At 39.6% G+C, this 21,787-nt stretch overlaps 1 protein-coding gene and 1 non-coding gene across 9 annotated transcripts in view; one reads left to right on the top strand and one right to left on the bottom strand.

The window, feature by feature from the left end:
• LRP6 (LDL receptor related protein 6) overlaps window positions 1-21,787 on the top strand; it is a 170,290-nt gene that overhangs the window by 37,023 nt on the left and 111,480 nt on the right. The window lies entirely within an intron of this gene.
• LOC112436746 (U6 spliceosomal RNA) lies at window positions 5,563-5,666 on the bottom strand. Its single transcript, XR_003025450.2, has one exon. It is a non-coding gene; the product is annotated as a U6 spliceosomal RNA (small nuclear RNA).

Raw genomic sequence — 21,787 nt, 5'->3', positions numbered from 1 at the left:
CTCTGTCGCCCAGGCTGGAGTGCAGTGGCACGATCTCGGCTCACTGCAGGCTCTGCCTCCTGGGTTCTCGACACTCTTCTGCCTCAGCCTCCCAATAAGCTGGGACTACAGGCACCCGCCACCATGCCCGGCTAATTTTTTGTATTTTTTAGTAGAGACAGGGTTTCACCATGTTAGCCAGGATGGTCTTGATCTCCTGACCTCGTGATCTGCCCACCTTGGTCTCCTAAAGTGCTGGGTTTACAGTCGTGAGCCACCGTGCCCAGCCGACCACTTAACTATTTAAAGTATAATTTATATACAGTAAATTGCACAGATCTCAAGTGTGAAGTTTGAGTTTTGTTTTTGTTTTTGTTTTTGTTTTTGAGGCAGGGTCTCACTCCGTCAGTGGCGCAGTCTCAGCTCACTGCAACCTTTGCCTCCCAAGCTCAAGCAATCCTCCCATCTCAGCTTCCTAAGTAGCTAGGACTGTAGGTGTGTGCCACCACATCCGGCTAATTTTCGTATCTTTTGTACAGATGGGGTTTCACCATGTTGCTCAGGATGGACTTGAATTCCTGGGCTCAAGTGATCTGCCCACCTCAGCCTCCCAAAGTGTTGGGCTTACAGGCATGAGCCACTGCGCTGCTCAGCATGAGGTTTTTTTGTTGTTGTTTAAACAAAAAAACCAAAACAAAAAAAACCGTTTCCTGGGCTGATCTAAAAACTTCTGGGACTACAGGCATGAGCCACTGTGCCCGGCTTAGTTTGAGTTTTGGTAAATGAGTTATCAAATGTTATCATTGCCTTATTCAAGCAGAAGTCATTTTTTATATTTAATTTTTGAAGTTGGGAATTTCTGTACTATGTGGATAGAATAAATCAAACTCTAAACCTATTTTGGGGCAGTCTTATGATTATGAAATCTTTGGTGATCTTTCCTACCTTTTCAGAGCCTAGGGCAAGACAAAAAGGGCTTCCTGTGTCCCTCTGCCAGTGGGCAGATCTTTCTACTTCATTGTTCTTTGAGAGTCCATGCTTTGTGCAGGAATCTTACTTCTAACACTGTGTCTTGTGTGCCAAGATCTTCTCTGGCTTGTCATTGGAACAGAAGTTTCTCAGTTTCTGGAATCAGAAAATCCAGGGTCGTCATAGCATCAGGTCAAACATGTACTGCTTTTTTTTTTTTTTTTGAGATGGAGTCTTGCTCTGTCATCCAGGCTAGAGTGCAGTGTCACGATCTCGGCTCGCTGCAACCTCCGCCACCCAGGTTCAAGCCATTCTCCTGCCTCAGCCTCCCAAGTAGCTGGGACTACAGGCGCCTGCCATCACACCCGGCTAATTTTTGTATTTTTAGTAGAGATGGGGTTTTACCGTATTGGCCAGGCTGGTCTCGAACTCCTGACCTTGTGATCTGCCCACCTTGGCTTCCCAAAGTGCTGGGATTACAGGCATGAGCCACTGCGCCTGGCCATGTACTGCTTTTTACTTTCCTGTTCATTTTTGGTCTCAGGAGATTTCTCCTACTTTCTTGATAAGTTCTACATTTAAAGGGGTGTTTGTATATTTTATTTTGTGTATATGTACAAATCAAATAAAAAGATTCACCACTAGTTCTAGATGTTTTGTAAAAGAAGTATTTTCTGGTTGTCTTTTTACCATATTACCAGAATAGAAACTCTGACTTACATGTTTTAAGATATTGTCTATTCTTTCATGTACCATGTGCATGATAGTTGAGGATTATTCATACTTGCTAATATGTATATTAATGACTTATTTTAATTATGGGTAGGATTATATAAGTAACTTCAAGGATCATGACATGATTTATGATCTAGTATAGATCTGGGTCACTTAGTTTTTATAGCTCAAGTCTCAATGTCTTAATTAGTCACCTGTGTATGTAATTACATCTTGTAAAGGGTGAAATTTCATCCCTTTAGTCTAGATTTATTGAAACTGAACATTTTCATTATGGGAAGCCGAATTCAGATTGAGTATACATACCAAATTAGGGCTTGTGAATATTTTGGAAGATTTGTTGTTTTATCCTTACCTAATTAAATAAATTAAATGCTTTGGATTGTAATAAAAATGTATAAAGTAAATTTGTATAAAATGGCTTGTGTGTCTAGTCTTATTATCAGTTTGAGATATTTTTATTTTCCTGGCATAAGAAATTGTGACATCTTGAAAACTTAATATATGTTTACTTGCTTTACTTCCCTCCCAGTTAAAATGAAGCTCATCTTCTACCTTTCACTCCATTTAAAAATTATTTTCCAGAAAGCGTTACAAATGAATATGAGACCAGACACAGCAATAAAATTACATTTGTGTGGACGCTAATGAACAGCATATAACAGCCTGGTCCTGGTTTTCATGATTTTTGGATGAATAGCAGATGTGTATACTATTGCAAAGTGGAGCTGTGACCACATATATTTATTTAATCATTATCAAGTACATATGTTCATTCTCTCTTAATTCAAAGCCAAAATAAAGCTAATTGAGGCCAAAATAAATTAGAGGCCAAATAGATTACATAACCAGAGTTAGTAAAGATTACTGCTGAAGTGAGATTTCTTCTATATAAGCCTATAGCCTAGCTTTTGAGAAGCCAAGGGAGATATTTATCACACACTTTCTGTTTCCCAAAGCATACTAAAATTGGCTTTAAAATATGTTGCTGATAAAAGCCCTTGCAGAATATATTACACAGCTAGTTGAATTAAGCAACTTCATTGTTAAGTGCTTTTATGTGTCTACAGGTTTCTAAGGTAGATTCTAAGGTAGATTAAATACAAAAACAAAACAACCAAACCTGCTCCTTAATATTTGCACAGCAATTATTATTTATTTTTTGAAAGAGTCTAAAATAAAATGAAGTAATCAAGGAGTTTATGTCACAGTTTAATTTTTAAATGGCTGAATTAAGGGAGAGATTTTCAAGTCTCAGTGTGAGATATTCTTCTTCTTCTTTTGAAACGGAGTTTCACTTCTTTTGCCCAGGCTGGAGTGCAATGGCATGATCTCGGCTCACAGCAACCTCCGCCTTGCGGATTCAAGCGATTCTCCTGCCTCAGCCTCCCAAGTAGCTGGGATTACAGGCATGTGCCACCATGCCAGGCTAATTTTGTGTTTTTAGTAGAGACGGGGATTCTCCATGTTGGTCAGGCTGGTCTCGAACTCCCAACCTCAGGTGATCCACCTGCCTTGGCCTCCCAAAGTGCTGGGATTACAGGTGTGAACTGTTGTGCCAGGCCGATATTCTTCATTTTCCTCATAATAGAAAATGTTTGTGTCATATCCTAGCAGATCTTGAGAATGTTTTTTTCCCTCAGGACTTTTCCTGCATCACATCCCTGTACCATGTCCTCTGAGCAAGCCTCAGTAGCTACCACTCCTCTTGGGTTAGCTTCAGTGCTGCATGCTTGAATGCAATGAATGCCTCTTTCCTAGCTCGCTGGGGCCTATTGCCATTTTCTGCTTTCCCTAGAGCAGTGGTCCCTAAACTTTTTGGCACCAGGGACTGGTTCTGTGGAAGACAGTTTTTCCACAGGCACTGGGCAGTAGCGGGGTGGGTGGGATGGTTTCTGGATGAAACTGTGCCACCTCAGATCAGGCATTAGATGCACAAATGGAGGTGTGCAACCTAGATCCGTTGCATGCGCTGTTCACAATAAGGTTCGCACTCCTGAGACTAATGCTGCCACTGATGTGACAGGAGGCAGAGCTCAGGCAGTAATGCTCGCTTGCCTGCTGCTCACCTGCTGTGCGGCTAGTTCCTAGCAGGCCACTGACTGCTACTGGTCCACAGCCTGGGGCTTGAGGACCCCTGCCCTAGAGAAGGGCACAGTCTCATAAAGCAGATCCTGAGACTAAAGACTCATTCTGCTGCTGGGTCACTGCATAAACTGAAGACATCTACTTGTTACCTTTTAGGCATAGCATTTATCTCTTCCTGTTAGGTTCTCTTTCTTTTTTTTTTGAAATGGAGCCTCGCTGTGTCACCTAGGCTGTTGTGCAGTGGCGTGATCTGGGCTCACTACAACCTCCGCCTCCCGGGTTCAAGCGATTATCATGCCTCCAGCCTCCCCAGTAGCTGGGACTACAGGCATGCATCAGCTAATTTTTGTATTTTTAGTAGAAACGGGGGTTTCACCATGTTGGCCAGGCTGGTCCTGAGCTCCCGACCTCAGGTGATCCCCCTGCCTTGGCCTCCCAAATGGCTGGGATTACAGGTGTGAGCCACTGCACCTGGCCAGGCTCTCTTTCTTAATCCTTACCTTGGATACATAATTTAGCTACTCTTGGGGAAATGTGCCAAATGAGGATTTGGTACCAGTCTTATTGACCACTGACCACTAAAAATGAGTGCCAAGCTTTACAGAACAGCAAACTGAAGCAGAAAGGGCTCCCCTCTTGCCTTTTGTTTGTTTTTTAAATAAAAGACCATTTTTTAGAACAGTTTTGGACTTACAACAGAATTGGCTGAAACAAAATACTCCTAATTTCTCCCTTCCATCCCCTGTATTGTTGCCATCATTCATTTCACTTATATATAAGCTAAAATCATTGACTACATTGTGCTGTTACTATTTTGAACAAACTGTTACCTGTTAGCTCAATTAAGAATAAGAAAAGGCCAGGTGTGGTGACTTACGTCTGTAATCTCAGCACTTTGGGAGGCCAAGGCAGGTGGCTCACCTGAGGTCAGGAGTTCGAGACCAGCCTGGCCAACATGGTGAAACCCCGTCATTACCAAAAATACAAAAAATTAGCCTGGCATGGTGGTGCGTGCCTGTAATCCCAGCTACTCGGGAGACTGAGGCAGGAAAATCGCTTGAACCTGGGAGGTGGAGGTTGCAGTGAGGCGAGATTGCGCTATTGCACTCCAGCCTGGGCAACAAGAGTAAAACTCTGTCTCAAAAAAAAAAAAAAAAAAGGAAAAAAAAGTTTTTATTTTACCTTCACTTATTCCTTCTCTAATGCTGTTACTTTCTTTTTGTAGATGTATTTTTGACCTATATTATTTTTCTTCCTTCTGAAGAACTACTTTTAACATTTCTTAAAACGCAGGTCTACTGGTAACGAATCCCTCAATTTTTGTTGGTCTTGAGAAAGTCTTTAGTTCTCCTTCACTTTTTAAGGATAATTTTGCAGGGTAGAGAATTCCAGGCTAGCAGTTTTTTCTTTGTTTTTCCTTTCTCTTGAATTTTAAAATATTTCACTCTATTCTCTATTTGCTTGTATGGTTTATGAGGATAAGTTGGATGTAATCCTGCTCTTCTACAAGTAAGGTGTTTTTTCTTGCTTAAGATTTATTTTTTTTTTTCATTTTCTGCAGTTTGAATATGATGTGCCAAGGTGTTAGGTGGTAGTTTGTTTTGTTTTGCCTTTTCCCACTTGTTCTCTGAGCTGACTGGATCTGTGGTTTGCTGTCTGACATTAGTTTGTGTGGAATTCTGTCATTACTGCTTCAAATATTTTCTCTTTCTGTATTCTCTTTATGTGTATGTTGTACCTTTTGTATAATAGTTGTCCCACAGTTCTTATTGTTTTTAAAAATATATATTATAAAAATACTAACACTTCACGAATTTGCATGTCATCCTTGTGCAGGGGCCATGCTGATCTGTGAATTGTTCCAGTGTTAGTATATGTGCTGCTGAACTGAACGCAGTTCTTAGATATTCTGTTCCCTTTTTTTCAGTCTTTTTAAAAAATTTGCTTTTCAGCTTTGGAAGTTTCTATTGACATATTCCCAAACTCAGATTCCTCAACCATGAACAGTATACTAATAAACCCATCAAAGGCATTCTTCATTTATGTTATAGTGTTTTTGGTCTCCAGCATTTCTCTTTGATTTTTCCCCTTGCTTACATTATCAGTCTATTCTTCCATGTTGTCTGTTTTTTCCCGTTAGCATCCTTAGCATATTAATCATAGTTGCTTTAAATTCTTGTCTGTTTATTGCAATATTCTTGCCATATTTGAATCTGGTTATGGTACTTGCTCTGTCTCTTCAAACTGCTTTTTTGTCTTTTAGTATGCCTTGTAATTTTTTGTTGAAAGCTGGATATGATATATCAGATAAAAGGAATTGTGATATATAGGCCTTTTGTAATGTGATGGTAAGCTGTGGGGAGAGAAAAAATATTCTATAGTTCAATGACTATATTTCAGTTGTTTAGTCAGTCATTGCCCTGGGCTGTGAGCTTCACAAGTGCTTCTCAGTTCTTTTCATCCCCTTAGGTGGGACAGAATGGTTAGAGGAGGCTGGAGTTAAGTATTTCTCTTCTTCTGTGTAGACGGCGAGAGGGAGGTGGAGCTGGACATTTTCCTTCCCCCAGGTTGGTTAGGCTGTAGTAAGATGGATTTTCTTGAGGGCAGACCTTACCAGAACTATAGCTTTACAAGAACTCTCCTTGCACAGGCAGCAGTGGGTATTTTTCTCGGGTCTCTCTCTTTTTTTTTTTTTTGAGACACAGTCTTGCTCTGTCGCCTAGGTTAGAGTGCAATGGTGTGATCTCGGCTCAGTGCAACCTCTGCCTCCCGGGTTCAAGCGATTCTCCTGCTTCTGCCTCCTGAGTAGCTGGGATTACAGGTGTCCTCCACCATGCCCAGCTAATTTTTGTATTTTTAGTAGAGATGGGGTTTTACTATGTTGGTCCAGCTGGTCTCAAACTCCTGACCTCAAGTGATCCACCTGCCTCGGCCTCTCAAAGTGCTGGGATTACAGGAGTGAGCCACCACACTGGCTTGGATCTTTACTGTGAGAACCTGGTAGAGCTCCTGGAGGTAAAACCAAAAAAAGTGTCCCTAGAGTTTTTAACTTTCAGATTTGTCTATACTAAGCCTCCAGCAAGTCATCAATCGCAATTTAGGTTTTCCTACTCGGGTGCTGGCTCCTGTAGAGAGGTTTTTGTCTGTGGATTTCTGCTTTGATAAATTATGATCCTTTGTTATCACCTTGTCTGTCTATCCAATTGTGGGGGCAGTGGTTTGCCCTGTGACCTTACTTCTCTGGTGGATCTAAGAAGAGTTGTTCATCTTTGTTGTTGTTGTTGTTTAGCTTTTTACTCACTATTAGGATAGAGTAACGATTTCCAAGCTTCTTCCCCCCTGCGCCCACCCCGGCCAGATGGAGTCTCGCTTTGTCGCCCAGGCTGGAGTGCAGTGGCGTGATTTTGGCTCACTACATCCTCCCATCCTCCACCCACTGGGTTCAAGCGATTCGCCTGCCTCAGCCTCCCAAGTAGCTGGGATTACAGGTGCCTGCCACCACAACCGGCTAATTTTTGTATTTTTAGTAGAGATGGGGTTTAACCATGTTGGTCAGGCTGGTCTAGAACTCCCGACCTCAGGTGATCCGCCTGCCTGGGCCTCCTAAAGTGCTGGGATTACAGGTGTGAGCCACCGCCCCTGGCCATTCAGAAGGTTTTAATTTGGATTCAGGCAGGCATCCAGGGAATAGGTATGTTCTTACCTTATTTATATCCTTGGTCTTAGTCTAGTTCCCTGTGTGTTGGTATTGCATTACTGATAATGTTATTTATTATGAAAGACAATGTACCTGCAGTAAGCTGATACTGTTCAGTGGACTGGACTGATTTTGTTTAAAAATCCTTATAGTGAGACTGAGCTGGGTAAGTGAACCCATGTCATAGCAGTTTATATATAGGAAGTTTGAAGTGGATGTGAAAGCAGTATAATGAATTCATAACTGTTTTCAAGCTTTCATTAATTTATTTTTGATAGACACATAAGTGATAGAGAACTCGGTTGTAAAATAAGGATATGAAATCTGTTTTCTATATAAATAAATTTAACATTTTTCTTTTGAAGCCTAATCATGAGCAGACAACTGTTAGTAATCTTGAAAGTGAAGTTTTCTGAAATGAGTCTCCTAGAGATTGTGGGAAAAAAAAAAAAAGGTGGTATGTGCATGGAGATAAGCCTGCAAGCATGTAGACTGTACTCTGTTTAGTAGAATTGAAGATGACTGTGGAAGTATGTATGTTTCTTTGAGGAATGGTGGTAAAATTGTTTGTAAGATGTTATATATGTAGAAGATGAGAAACAGGAAAAAAGCATACTACACAGATGTCAAAACCCATAGCACTTTATAGCAGAAAGCGTGGACCTTAATGAATACGAATTTTAAAAGACCATCTTTTAGGAGGCTGGGGGATTCCAGGATGGAATGCAGATTGAGACAGAAGAATCTGATTGTATTAGAGATGTATAAAACAACCTCATTGAAGTGGGTGATGGGGGAAAACTGTTGATCTAATTAATTTTGGAGATGCATAGTGCCTGTAATACTAAAGGCAAAAAGCACTGCACATATTCTTTACTTGTAGTGTACATTGGTTGATAATATTGCTTCATATAAAGGTATAGTTAACAATTCTGATACTGCAATTCTGATACCTTTAGTAATGTATACTAAACAGTTAAGTATAAGTGGATGGTGGATTGTGGGAGCCAGATTTCTCACTGTTGGAATGGAAAGTTACAAGCAAGGAGAAGGAGGCTAGAGTGATCCATGTGGTAAAGGATTAGAATTGGAGACATCAGCGTTTAGTCCATGTTTAGCTTACTATATACAGTGTACACTTTAAATAAGGTTAGTTGATTAACCTTAAAATAATGAAAAATAATCTCAGCCTTGGAATTTATACACATTAAAAATTAAGATAGGAGTAGTAGAAAAGTATAATTAATATTTTTAGCATTTGATTTAAAAAATACTGTAGGATTTGTCAGATCTCACAGACTGGGGGAGGGTGTTAGGCCCATACCTATGTATTACCAGTCATATTGTTGAATGACCCTCAAGATGAAAGATTGTATTGATATAAACAAGTGCAGATTCCTTCATCATAAGAGTAGTGGTTGTATTTTACAGTATTTGTAATTTTATGTAAATTATTGTTTAAATATGTGCGGTATGGTTCTACCTTAGCCATCATTCCCAAGGGGAAACACAGCAACAGGGTTTCAGTGTAGCTAATACTTGTACCTAATTTTCTGTTAAACACTTGGTTTGTGGCAAGACTTGTAGGACGTTCATTTCCCAGTCATTCTGGGAGGCTCAGATAAATGACCATCACATGCATCTAAAAGGTTTGGGAAAATTCAGGTCTTAGGTCCTGGTTTTTTTTTTTTTTTTTTTCCTGATGAAATGAAGAACTTGAGTGAAATAATTAGGGAGGTATTTCTTAAAATCCTTGGAACATCTTTATAATTGTTACTATTCTTAACTAATGGCCTGTGTGGAGGTTACCACATAAGTCTGGGAGGATGATTTAAAATATTTTATTTTGGTGTTGGACTGTGTCATCTATAATTTTGGCTTCAGAGAATAGAGTAAAATATAATTGAGATTTAATTGGTGGTTTTTCTGAATTGATCTAGGAATGATTTGCTAAATGCTTTATATACTTATCCTAGAAATATTCGTTAGTGTTGTTTTTAGGATTGTATATGTAACTTTTATTACTATACATTTACTATGTATTTTCTGATGTTACAAAGACTAATGTAAGGAAAGATAGTATTTTGGTTGTATTCTCTTATTACAGTGCAGATTCCGATTCTGTAGATGTAGGATGGAGCTTGATTGGTTCATGGACCACACTTTTGTCATAAGTATGTATATATAGGAAAAAACATAGTATATATAGGGTTTGGTACTCTGCAGTTTCAGGCATCCACTGCGGGTCTTGGAATATTTCCCCCTCAAGAATGGAATCTTTCTTTCTTTCTTTTTTTTTTTTTTTGAGACGGAGTCTTGCTTTGTCGCCCAGGCTGGAGTGCAGTGGCGCGATCTTGGCTCACTGCAACCTCCGCCTCCTGGATTCAAGCGATTCTCCTGCCTCAGCCTACCGAGTAGTTGGGATTACAGGCACCACCACGACGACCGGCTAATTTTTTTGTATTTTTAGTAGAGATGGGGTTTCACCATGTTGGTCAGGCTGGTCTTGAACTCCTGACCTCAGGTGATCCGCCCGCCTCGACCTCCCAAAGTGCTGGGATTACAGGTGTGAGCCACTGCACCGGGCCGTAATCTTTCTTTATATATTATATAGAGAGGGTTATCTCTATAAATATATAAAATTGGGTGCCAAAAGCTTGGAAGGTTATAGTGGAAATTTGAAAATCTACTTTTATTCTCACAGATATGTGTATTTTTACTTAGTAAAATTTACTGCTTAGTAAAATTTAAGCAGTACTTGTGAACTTTTCAAATCCCCCTTCCCAATTGGTAGAGCTTTTGAAGGAAACGTGGAAACCCATTGTGTGAGAAGGAATTTTAGTTGTTGCTTTGTTCCCCTATATGGTCTTGCACAGTGGAAGGGTATAAGTACATAAAGCATTTAGCAAATCACTCCTAGATCAATTCAGAAAAACCACCAATTAAATCTCAATCATATTTTACTCTATTCTCTGAAGCCAAAATTATAGATGACACAGTCCAACACCAAAATAAAATATTTTAAGTCATCCTCCCAGACTATGTGGTAACCTCCACACAGGCGAGTACCAACTGGAGCTTAATGATTAGCTAATATTTAGGGTCAGTGGTTAATGAGTTAAATACATTAATACCAGCTGTGCAAGAATAGAACGCTATGGATAAACAGGTGCTTGAGAACATTATGTTCCTCTTCACTGGTTCTAAGTCCTGTGTGAGTGCATTAGAATTCCTTGGGAAGCTGTTAAAAAAATATTGATTCCTTAGTTCGAGCCCAGACCAATTGAATCAGAATCTCTGATGAAAGAACCCACATAATGGATATTTTAAAATAAGTTTCTTAGGTCATTCTCAAGTGCTGCCAGGGTTGAAATTTTTTGCTGTAGGTATTTCATGATGTTGCTGATGCTGTTGATGCTGTTATTTTGTGTGTGTGTGTCAGAGAGGGAAGAGGGGGAGGTGCATAGTCTTAAGAAACATGCTAAAGCAACAATTCTAGTTTCTTAATATTCAAGAACTGGTTATCTTGTGATCATTATGTATTGATGATTATTGGGTTTTGAAGTTATGAAGGCATGGGTAAACCAAACTGTTCAATTGGGTTTTCTCTTACACTTCATTGTTTATGGTGATATAAATACAAAACTTTAATGTTAAGTTGGCTTTTGCATCTGTAATAAATTGTTCCTTTTGTATCAGTTTGCATCAAGATGTTGTTTTAAATGTGTGTACAGAAAGAAGGGTCAGGATGTGATTTAGCTGACAATTTTCTGCTAACCAGTCTCACGAATATTGACATTGGTTCTTAAGGAGAGAGGGGTCATAGTAGATTGTGGGAAGAACTGTGAGACTTTGCAAACATGCCACTTGTAGAAGGTAGGGAGTTGTAAGATAGGAAACTTTGTCAGAGCAAGGGTTGAAGTTACTTTATCTGAACTTTAAAGTGATGCTTTGGGATGCTGTTGTGATCTAAGAATATGTGTTAGGCTGGGCGTGGTGGCTCATGCCTGTAATCCCAGCACTTTGGGAGACTGAGGTGGGTGGATCACTTTAGCTCAGGAGTTTGAGACCAGCCTGGGCAATGTGGTGAAACCCTGTGTCTACTAAAAATAGAAAAAATTAACCGGGTGTGGTGGTGCACTCCTATGCTCCCATTTACTCAGGAGGCTGAGGTGGGAGGATCGCTTGAGCCCAGGAGGTGGAGGTTGCAGTGAGCTGAGATTGTACCACCGCATTCCAGCCTGGGTGATGGAGTGAGACCCTGTCTCAAAAAAAAAAAAAAAAAAAAACAAAAACTAAGAAAAATATGCGTTAATGTTCATAGTCTTAAATAATAGAAATCCCTCTACTTTAATCATAAATGGCTTTGTGATTAAAGAGGATATTGGGCTACTCATAGAATTTCCTGAAGGGTAGAAGAACCAGTCTTGTGCAGGAACAGTGTGCTACGTACTATACTGCAGAGCTGGTCCAGTGAAAGCATCACTGTTAGGTGACATGTTCACACTGTTTGTACTTTCTCTGACATAAGGTGACAGATACTCCTAAAACTGTTGTCAGTGTTCCCTTTTAAAACTGGATGAAGGAAGAATTTTTTTTTTTTTTTTTTTTGAGGCAGGTTCTCGCTCTGTTGCCCAGGCTGGAATGTAGTGGCATGATCTCAGCTCACTGCAACCTCTGCTTCCTGGGTTCGAGTGATCCTCCTGCCTCAGTCTCCCTAGTAGCTGGGACTGCAGGCGTGCGCCACCACACCTGGTTAATTTTTGTATTTTTAGTAGAGACAGGGTTTTACCATGTTGGCCTGGCTGGTCTCTAATTCCTGACCTCAGGTGATCCGCCCGCCTCAGCCTCCCAAAGTGGTGGGATTACAGGTGGGAACCACCGTGCCCAGCTGGAAGAATTAATTAATTCAAACTGGAGTAAATTAGCTGTTGCTATTGCCTTCAGCCTCACCAGAATGGATTGCTTATGGGGCTTGCTTCTGTCGCTGCTTCCTCTTTGACCTCTACATCCTCCTTCTTTTGTTGATTCAGTTTTTCAAAGTCGGGGTTGGTTTGTCTGACTGGAAAAGCTCAGGACTTACACGTAACCCTGTCCCAGTTAGGAGAGAGATGTGGAAAGCAAATACCTGGTTTTCAGTTTCTTTAGTTTTAGGGCAAGGTTCTGCCTTATGAAGTGAAGAATTCTCCAAACATAGGAAAGTGGATACGATAAAGCTGGGTAGCCCCCTCCAGTGCCATATATCCATGAAAGAACATTTTGTGAATGAAAGGGAATGGTTACAGGATTTGTGGATATCTTTGCTGTGATTTGAGTCTTGTTTGTATTTTTTTCTCCCTTTCTAATGTTGAAAAATGAATGAGGTGCAATGGTAGATATAAAAGCGGTGGACAGTTGGCCTGTTGGGGTGGCTCACGCCTGTAATCCCAGCACTTTGGGAGGCTGAGGCGGGCGGATCACAACGTCAAGAGACCGATACCATCCTGGCCAACATGGGAAACCTCATCTCTACTAAAAATACAAAAATTAGCCAGGCGTGGTGTCGGGCACCTATAGTCCCAGCTACTTGGGAGGCTGAGGCAGGAGAATCGCTTGAACCCCGGGTGATGGAGGTTGCAGTGAGCCGAGACGGTGCCACTGCACTCCAGCCTGGGCGACAGAGTGAGACTGTCTCAAAAAACAAACAAAAACCAAAAAGGGGTAGACAGTTAAGAGTATAAAATTTGTAACTAAAGTGGGCCCTACAAGTAATCTGTTGTTATTTTATTTTATTTGAGATGGAGCCTTGCTCTGTTGCTCAGACTGGAGTGCAGTGGTGCGATCTCAGCTCGCTGCAACCTCCGCCTCCCGGGTTCAAGCGATTCTCCTGCCTCAGCCTCCTGAGTAGCTGGGATTACAGGCGTGTGCCACCACGCCTGGCTAATTTTTGTATTTTTAGTAGAGATGGGGTTTCACCATGTTGGCCAGGCTGGTCTCCAACTCCTGACCTCAGGTGATCCACCCGCCTCGGCCTCCCAAAGTGCTGGGATTACAGGCGTGAGCAACCACACCCAGCCCCACATTGTTTTTTAAACTTGCTCTACCATTTTTATATTTCCACTAGCAGTGTATGAGGGTTTCAGTTTCTCTATTTCCTGCAATATTTGTTATTCTTTGTCTCTTTCTGGTTTTTTGTTTTTTAAAGAGATGGGGGTATTGCTCTGTCACTTGGGTTGGAGTACAGTGGCATGGTCATAGCTTACTGCAGCCTCAAACACCTGGGCTCAAGTGATCCTCCCTTCTCAGCCTTCTTAGTAGCTGGGATTACAGGTGTGAGCCTCTGTGCCTGGCCCTCTCTCCTTTTTAAAAAAGTTATAACCATCCTAGTGGGTGTATAGGCATATCTTATTGAGGTTTTGATTTACATTTCCTTAACTGACTGTTGAACATGTTGAACATGTTCTGTGCTTTGACCACTTGTAAATCTTGATTTGTGAAATACCTATTTTAAAATTGTATAGTATTATTATTATTATTATTATTGAGAGAGGGTCTTGGTCTGTTCCCCAGCCTGTATTGCAGTGGCATGATCATAGCTCATTGCAGCCTCAACTCCCTGGGCTCAAGTGATTCTCCCATTTTAGCCTCCTGAGTAGCTGGGACCATAGGTGGGTGACACCACACCAGGCAAATTTTTAAATTTTTTTGGTAAAGATGGGGGTTCTCGTTATGTTGCCCAGGCTGGTCTTGAACTCCTGGACTCAAGTGGTCCTCCCACTTTGGCCTCCCCAGTCGCTGGGACTATAGGTGTGAACCACTATGCCTGGTAAGTCCTTTTATTATTGAGTTCTAAGAGCTCTTTATATATTCTGGAAACCAGACCTTTGTCGGACATATGATTTGCAAATACTGATTTCCTGTTCTGTGGGTTGCCTTTTCACTTTCTTTGTGGTATCTTTTGAAACACACATATAATGGAGTTTTGGGATGAAGTCTGATCTGTTTTTTTCTTTTGTTGCTTGTGGTTTTAGTGTTATATCTGTGAAACCATTCTTTTCATTCTGGATCATGAATATTTACTCATTGTCTTCTAAGAGTTTTATGGTCTTAGCTTTTACAATCAGGTCTTTATCCTTTTTGAATTAATTTCTGTATGTCCTTTAGAGGTCCAGCTTCATTGTTTTGCATGTGGATATCCAGTTATCCCAGCACTATTTGTTGAACAGACTGTTTTTCCCCACTGAACTGTCTTTCTTCACATCCTCATTGAAAGTCAATCGACCATAAATATAAGGGTGTATTTTTGGATTTTCATTTCTTTTTCATTTATCTAGATGTCTGTCCTTATGCTAGTATCACACTGTCTTGATTACTGTGGCTTTGTAGTATGTTTAGCAATAAGGAAATCTGAGTCCCTATAGCTTTTAAAGCTAAGAGTGTCTCGTAAAGCAGTGGTCCCTTACCTTTTTGGCACCAGGGACTAGTTTTGTGGAAGACAGTTTTTCCACGGACTGGGCTGGAGGGATGGTTTCAGTATGACTTAAGCACATTACCTTTATTGTGTACCTTATTTCTATTATTATTACCTTGTGATGTATAATGAAATATATAACTCACCATAACGTAGAATCAGTAGGAGCCCTGAGTTTTTTTCCTGCCACTAGATGGTCTTATCTAGGGGTGATGGGAAACAGTGACAGATCATAAGGCATTAGATTCTAATAAGGAGCACGCAACCTAGATCCCTCGCAATGCGCAGTTCACAATAGGGTTTATGCTCTTATGAGAATCTAATACCTCCACTGATCTGACAGAGGCGGAGCTCAGGCGGTAATATGAACGATAGGGAGCGGCTGTAAATACAGATGAAGCTTTGCTCACTTGCCTGTTGCTCACCTCCTGCTGTGTGACCTGGTTCCTAAAAGGCCATGAACTGGTAGTGGTCTCTGGCCTGGAGGTTGGGGACCCCAGTCATAAAGGATTTGTGTTTACATGATACTGTATTTTATGAAAGGCAGTCTGGTAGCAATAGGCAGGATACTAGAGCTGTGAGAAATGAGGAACCAAAAGCAGAGAAACAAATTAGAAAGGCTCTTATATGTCATGCTAAGAAGTTTGGGATTCATGCTGAAAGTAAGGAAATTACATAATCCCAGATTGCAGGGGCAGGGGGAGGGAGGGGGAGGGTGTGTGGGAGGGGATGTGGTGGTAATATAATCATTAATTTCAGAGTATTATGGAAAATGGCCTTAAGGGTAGGGCATAGGAAGTCTGGAAAGAGGCTGTTTGGATTATCCATTAGTTTTACTGGGGCTTGAGAAAACAACCTTTAACAAGGCTTTTCTTTTTTTTTTTTTAAATTTTAAGTACAGAGAGAAGACCACATCCAAGAAAATATCAGAATTTGTGACAAAATATTAGAATTTGTGAACAACTGTCATTCTACCTAACGGTTACAGAAACTAAAAATCCTGAGTCATTCTAGGCCCCCACCTCCTCACTCCTCACATTTAATCCGTTACCAATTCTTGTTTATTCTGCCTTCTAAGTAGCTCTTGGATTTGTCTTCTCTTCTCAAATACTATTTACATTGTTTTCAGGCCCTCATATTTTTCAGCTGAATAAAAAGTATAACTGGCTATATTATTATCATTTTTTAAAACTTCAAATTTAAATCATTATAAAACAATGTTGCATTATGGCCACTGTGGGTAACAAAGTCACTTTGAAATGTGCTGGAAGATCCAGGACATTCAGAAATCTAATAGCTTTTGGCTTATGATAGATACAGGGGTCTCCAAATCTTTCTCTCTTCTCCCTGTTTGTGTGTGTTTGTGGGTGGATTTAATTAAGACAGAAGAAAGTGAAGTAAAAGGCTGTTTCAGCGAATAGGACCAGAGGAGAGGTATAGAAGACCATAACTGCTTTGAAGATTTTGAAAAAGATGAAGCAATTAGGCAGATACATTAGTCTGTCACACAAATAGATAAATAGATTCTTTTTTTTTTTTTTTTGAAACAGAGTTTCCCTCTTGTCGCCCAGGCTAGAGTGCAGTGGCCCCATCTTGGCTCACTGCAACCTCTGCCTTCTGGGTTCAAGTGATTCTCCTGCTTCAACTTCCCAAGTAGCTGGGATTACAGGTGCTCGCCACTATGCCTGGCTAATTTTTGTATTTTTAGTAGAGACGGGGTTTCACCATGTTAGCCAGGCTGGTCTCGAACTCCTGACCTCAGGTGATCCTCCCACCTTGGCCTCCCAAAGTGTTGGGATTACAGGCATGAGCCACCACGCCTGGCCACAAATAGATTCTTAAAAGAAAACTCTGATCTTTAATACCTGAAAACGCTGTCTACTGAAATCTTAAATCTTAGTCCTTGGCCAGGCGCGGTGGCTCACGCCTGTAATCCCAGCACTTTGGGAGGCCGAGGCGGGCGGATCACCTGAGGTCAGAAGTTTGAGACCAGCCTGGCCAACATGTGAGGCTGAGGCAGGAGGATTGCTTGAACTCAGGAGGCAGAGGTTGCAGTGAGCCGAGATTGTGCTATTGCACTCCAGATTGGGCAACAAGAGCGAAACTCCGTCTCAAAATGAAATAAAATAAAATAAAATAATCTTAGTCCTTACTGATTAAGGCCATTAGTAATAGTAAACAACAGTGCTGTTTTTATCAGACTATTTTTATTACCTTTTTTTTCATTATTTCTGCACAGTTTGCTGTCCCCTCAAATCTCAGGGATCAGTGGGAGAACCTGTGATATTTATTTCCCTGTGATGTCCTTCCCTCCTCAAACTTTTCCTTATTAGGAAGTGTTTGTAAAAATGTTAACTTTATGTTTATTTGTAAGGATGTCAGAAAGTGCAAATAAAAATGAGTTACCAAAACACCAGGGGTTTGGTCTAGGTCATGCTGCTCACTGCAGAGAAAGCCAGTGACTGAGACAACAAGTATTGCTAAGGAAGAAGGCTTGAACTGGGTGCTGCAGCCAGGAAGATGAGAACTCAGTCTCAAACCATCTCCCTGAGTGACTAAAACGAAGGGTTCATATAGCAGGGAAGAAATGTAAAAGAAACAGGAACTAAGGCGGGCCAAGGAAGCAATCATGATGAATGAGTTGTCTAGCATCTTATTGTCTGTCTGGATGTGGTGATCTGGTGAGTTTCAGTTCTTTGATACTTTGAGCAGCCTGAAGGTCATTTCCTGAGGAAGGAACTCAGGTAAAACAAATGTAAGATTCAAGCTTTAAGACCAGAAGGGTGAACTTCTATGTTTATCCAAAACCTATCTAGGGAACTAATGGGTTGGTTTCAAATGGAGAAAACTCATTCCACATTCCCCCAACCAGGAAAACTATTTTTTCTATGCTTGCTTACGGAAATAGGCTCTGATAGTTCAAGGAAAAAGAAAGTTCTCACATGACTTAGAAATTTCAAATAAATGCAACCAAAAGATTAGTCTTAGCATATTTTACAAATCAGATCATGAATTTTAAGCTTTTGCCTTTTAAGAATTAAGCTTATGTATTTATTTTGCAGGAATGTGTTTATGATGATTAAAGACTTCAGATTCTTACTATATAACATAGTTGATTTATGAGATATCTGAAGAATGGGTTTTTAGTAAGCTGACTGGGCCTTTGAATGGCACATTGTATTCACCTGTTATGAAAAGGAAGCTTATCTTTACTGGTAAGGGGGTGTTAGGTTTAACATAAAGGAAGTATTTGTATCCAGTGCTTGTAAATATTAACTGAGATGTTTTATTAAAGAATAAAGGAAAATTTCCTTTTTCTTGTTGAGTAAATGCTATTATGTCCTAAATTTTCTCTTGTAATATACCTGCATCCAATAAATATTCTTTTACTTATGACATATTTTTGAAAATGTGTTTTGAGAGTGGGGTGCTACTTGGCTTCTTGGTTACTGTTATAAAATAGGTATTAGCAGGGAGTTTAGATTACTAAAAGACCCCATGGGGTGGGTAATGGTAAAAGTCTAAGAGAAGATGATAAATATGAAGAACTGTCCTGCAACCAGATCAGAGCAGAAGGGTCAAAGCCAGTAGGAAAGACACTTTTCTTTTATATAAAGTGTCTTATTTTAATCCTTACATCAACTAGTGAAGTATTCATTTTGCAGATGAAAATTAAAACTATGGTCACATGATTATCCAAGATTGGTATTAATAGAGCTAATATTAAATCTATGAGACATTATTGGTGTAAAAAATAGATATTAAACAAATAGATTAGGAAAATCTACTGTACGTTACAATTTGTAATGTGATAAAAGGAGTGGGAATCAAGAGGGAAGGGACTTCATACTAGAAGAATTTACCGTTAGGAAAGAAAAAATCAGTTTATATCAGTATCTCATGTCATACTTCAGATACATTTTAGATGGATAAAAATTTTTAAGTGAAAATTTAAACATCAAATGAAAACGTGAATGTTTAATCTTTGAAGAGAGAAGGGCTTTTTAAGCATGAAAGCAATGAAAGAAATTGCAAAGAAAAATATTGATTCAACCAAATTTTGATTCAAGCAAAAAAAGACAAAGAAAAATATTTGTAACAGATATATTAATAATAGACAGAGTTAGCCTTGATATATAAAAAGTGCATACAAATTAATAAGAAAAATGTTTAATCCCCAATAGCTAAACTGAAAAAAATAGTAAATGTTCTTCCGACTTTGTCTCTAAAAGGATTTAAGATGTTTTAGGAAGATATGAAAAAGTGATGCAAAATAAATAAATGTATTAATTTTATAAAATAAAATTTTAAAATTGAGATGGAAATATAAGAGTATACATGTAAGATGAGACCAGGAGTGAAAATATGGATACCAAAACATATGTCATTAATTCCCATATACTTCCACACACATTTGATTTTAAGCCAAATTCCTTAGGGAAGAAAGTATCAGGTATGAGTTAATGTCCTTTAGATAAAAGCTGTTCACTGAAAAAAATCTTTACTCCAGATGATGAAACCAGTTTCTTCCCATTAGTCCTCTGAAGAAGCTGCTATATGATATAATGAAAAATATATTCAACAATATCTTTATAATATCCACAGTGACACATTTCTTTGGCATTTGTCCCTGCAGCATCTGGGCAAAGTGCAATTCAGTTAAAGCAGGTGAGGTAAGCTGGATAAGTTCTAATTCTCAAGACCAAGAATTCTCAAGGTCAAGGGCAAAATTTTCCTCAGAAACTAATTTTGATGTATTTATTAGAAAGGTAGTTGAAGTTCTCATAAAGCATGACTGAAATAAATTTACCTTAAAAAAATAAAATTCTCTCTATGAGACCATTTAATGAAAAAGTCAGTGAAGCATATATAGCTTCCAGATTTGAGTGACGGGATATTCTAGTATACCTTCTGAGACAAACTAGTTGCAAAATATATAAAGAGACTGATTATATAGAATCATGAATAAACCAGTAAAACTATAAGTTTTGCTATGGAAATCTGTATGGTGGGGACACAAAGGACAGAGTATTCACTTTTACTTGGCAGGGGGGCGGTGGGGATGCACTATTTTAGGGTGGTGCTTGTTAGCTGAGCAGTTGTTGGCTAGAGGGACAAGGTGTGGAAGTGGGTAATAATTTTTAGTCAGTAGAAATATTATGTGCCAGTCTCTCTTCATGCTTTTGTGCATTCAAAGAAAAGCAGCTCATAACTGGAGCATAGTAGAATAATGTAATCATTAAAATGAAATTTTACCTGTATTTTTCAAGGATACGGCCTTGGTAATAAAGATACAAGAGGTCCCACAAGCAGGTGAGTGCAGACCATTATTAAATATTTGAGTGCTGATTGTGTACTTGGCATTATGCTAGATTGTTTTAGGATAGGGGATACAACAAAAAATAAAACAAAGTCCTTGTTTTCAAGGACCTGGAATCTAGAGTGGTGGAAAACATATGGGTAAACAGTCCTAATACTGTATTTGAAATGTACAGAGGTGTAGTTTGTACCTGGAGCATAGTATCAGAATAACGTGCAGGAGCACAGAGGAGAGTGTGCTTGAAGGGGGCATTCCTGACAGTTAATATTTCATTTTTATTAAACTTAGAGAGGCTCAAAATGCGTCACCTTTGATTCTTTGGAAAGAGGAATGACTTATAACAGCAATTTTGAAAAATTACTAGAGTTAGCATTTTCTTTGATGATAGTCGGGAATTAAATTGATGTAATCTGTTACCTGCTTTCAGGTTATAATCTTTATCTTCTAGTAGTGGTTTGCCAATGTTATTTCTGAATTAAATATATTCTTTGCATTATGTCCACTAACTTTTTAAAATTAATCGACTAGACTGGGTGCTTAAGGCTGTTCATGAGGTTCTTATTTTCTCCAGGGCAACCAGTTTATACATTCAGAATTTCATGATGATGCATACTGTCACAAGCAAGTAATTAAGTAGAATTATTATCCCTATTGAGGGACAGGTAAAAACATGGGATGACAAAGCCATCCCTACTCTGGATACAGAAGGAAAAACAGTGAGGTTAGGATGCTTCAGTTCATCCATATTTGAACTCATCATCTTACCGTCCCAAGCCATGTCTATCTAATTCCATTCCAGACTCTTTTTTTTTTTGAGACGGAGTGTTGCTCTGTCGCCCATACTGGAGTGCAGTGGCACGATCTCGGCTCATTGCAACCTCCACCTCCCAGGTTCAAGTGATTCTCCTGCCTCAGCCACTTGAGTAGCTGGGATTACAGGTGCCCGCCACCACGCCTAACTAATTTTTGTATTTTTAGTCAAGATGGGGTTTGGGGTTTCACCATGTTGGCCGGGCTGGTCTCAAACTGCTGACCTCATTATCCGCCCATCTTGGCCTCCCAAAGTGCCGGGATTACAGGTGTGAACCACTGCACCCAGCCCAGACTCTTTTATCTGGTTACTGTATATTCTCTGTAAAAACAACCACAGAAACCAACCTGCTAACATGAATGCTTTCAGTATCCTCTTTTATTAATTTCTACTTGTTTTTAAAATATGATACCAACACATGATCAAGTAGAGGGGAAGTGCAGAAGTAGGTCCGATTTCTTCACAATTCTTTTTTTCTTTTCACTTCTATTAGGAAGCAGAAATCCGCAGATTCTTCAAACTCCTCTTCACTTAAAGCCTAATCTACTAACCAGAGTAAAAGAGGAACATGGGGTCAGGAATCAAGTTCAGGGGTTAGTAACAGGAAGGGTGTGAATTTTACGCAGCCCTTTTCTTTTTCACATTAAAATCAGAACTATTTTCACTGGCTGCATTTTCAATTTGATAATGATGTATGTGATTTTTGAAGTTTCCCCCAAAATAAATTTGATGGCAACA

The sequence above is a fragment of the Pan paniscus genome, chromosome 10 (genome assembly GCF_029289425.2).
Source record: "Pan paniscus chromosome 10, NHGRI_mPanPan1-v2.0_pri, whole genome shotgun sequence".
NCBI classification, from domain to species: Eukaryota; Metazoa; Chordata; class Mammalia; order Primates; family Hominidae; genus Pan; species Pan paniscus.
This window is presented reverse-complemented; position numbering and strand designations above follow the sequence as displayed.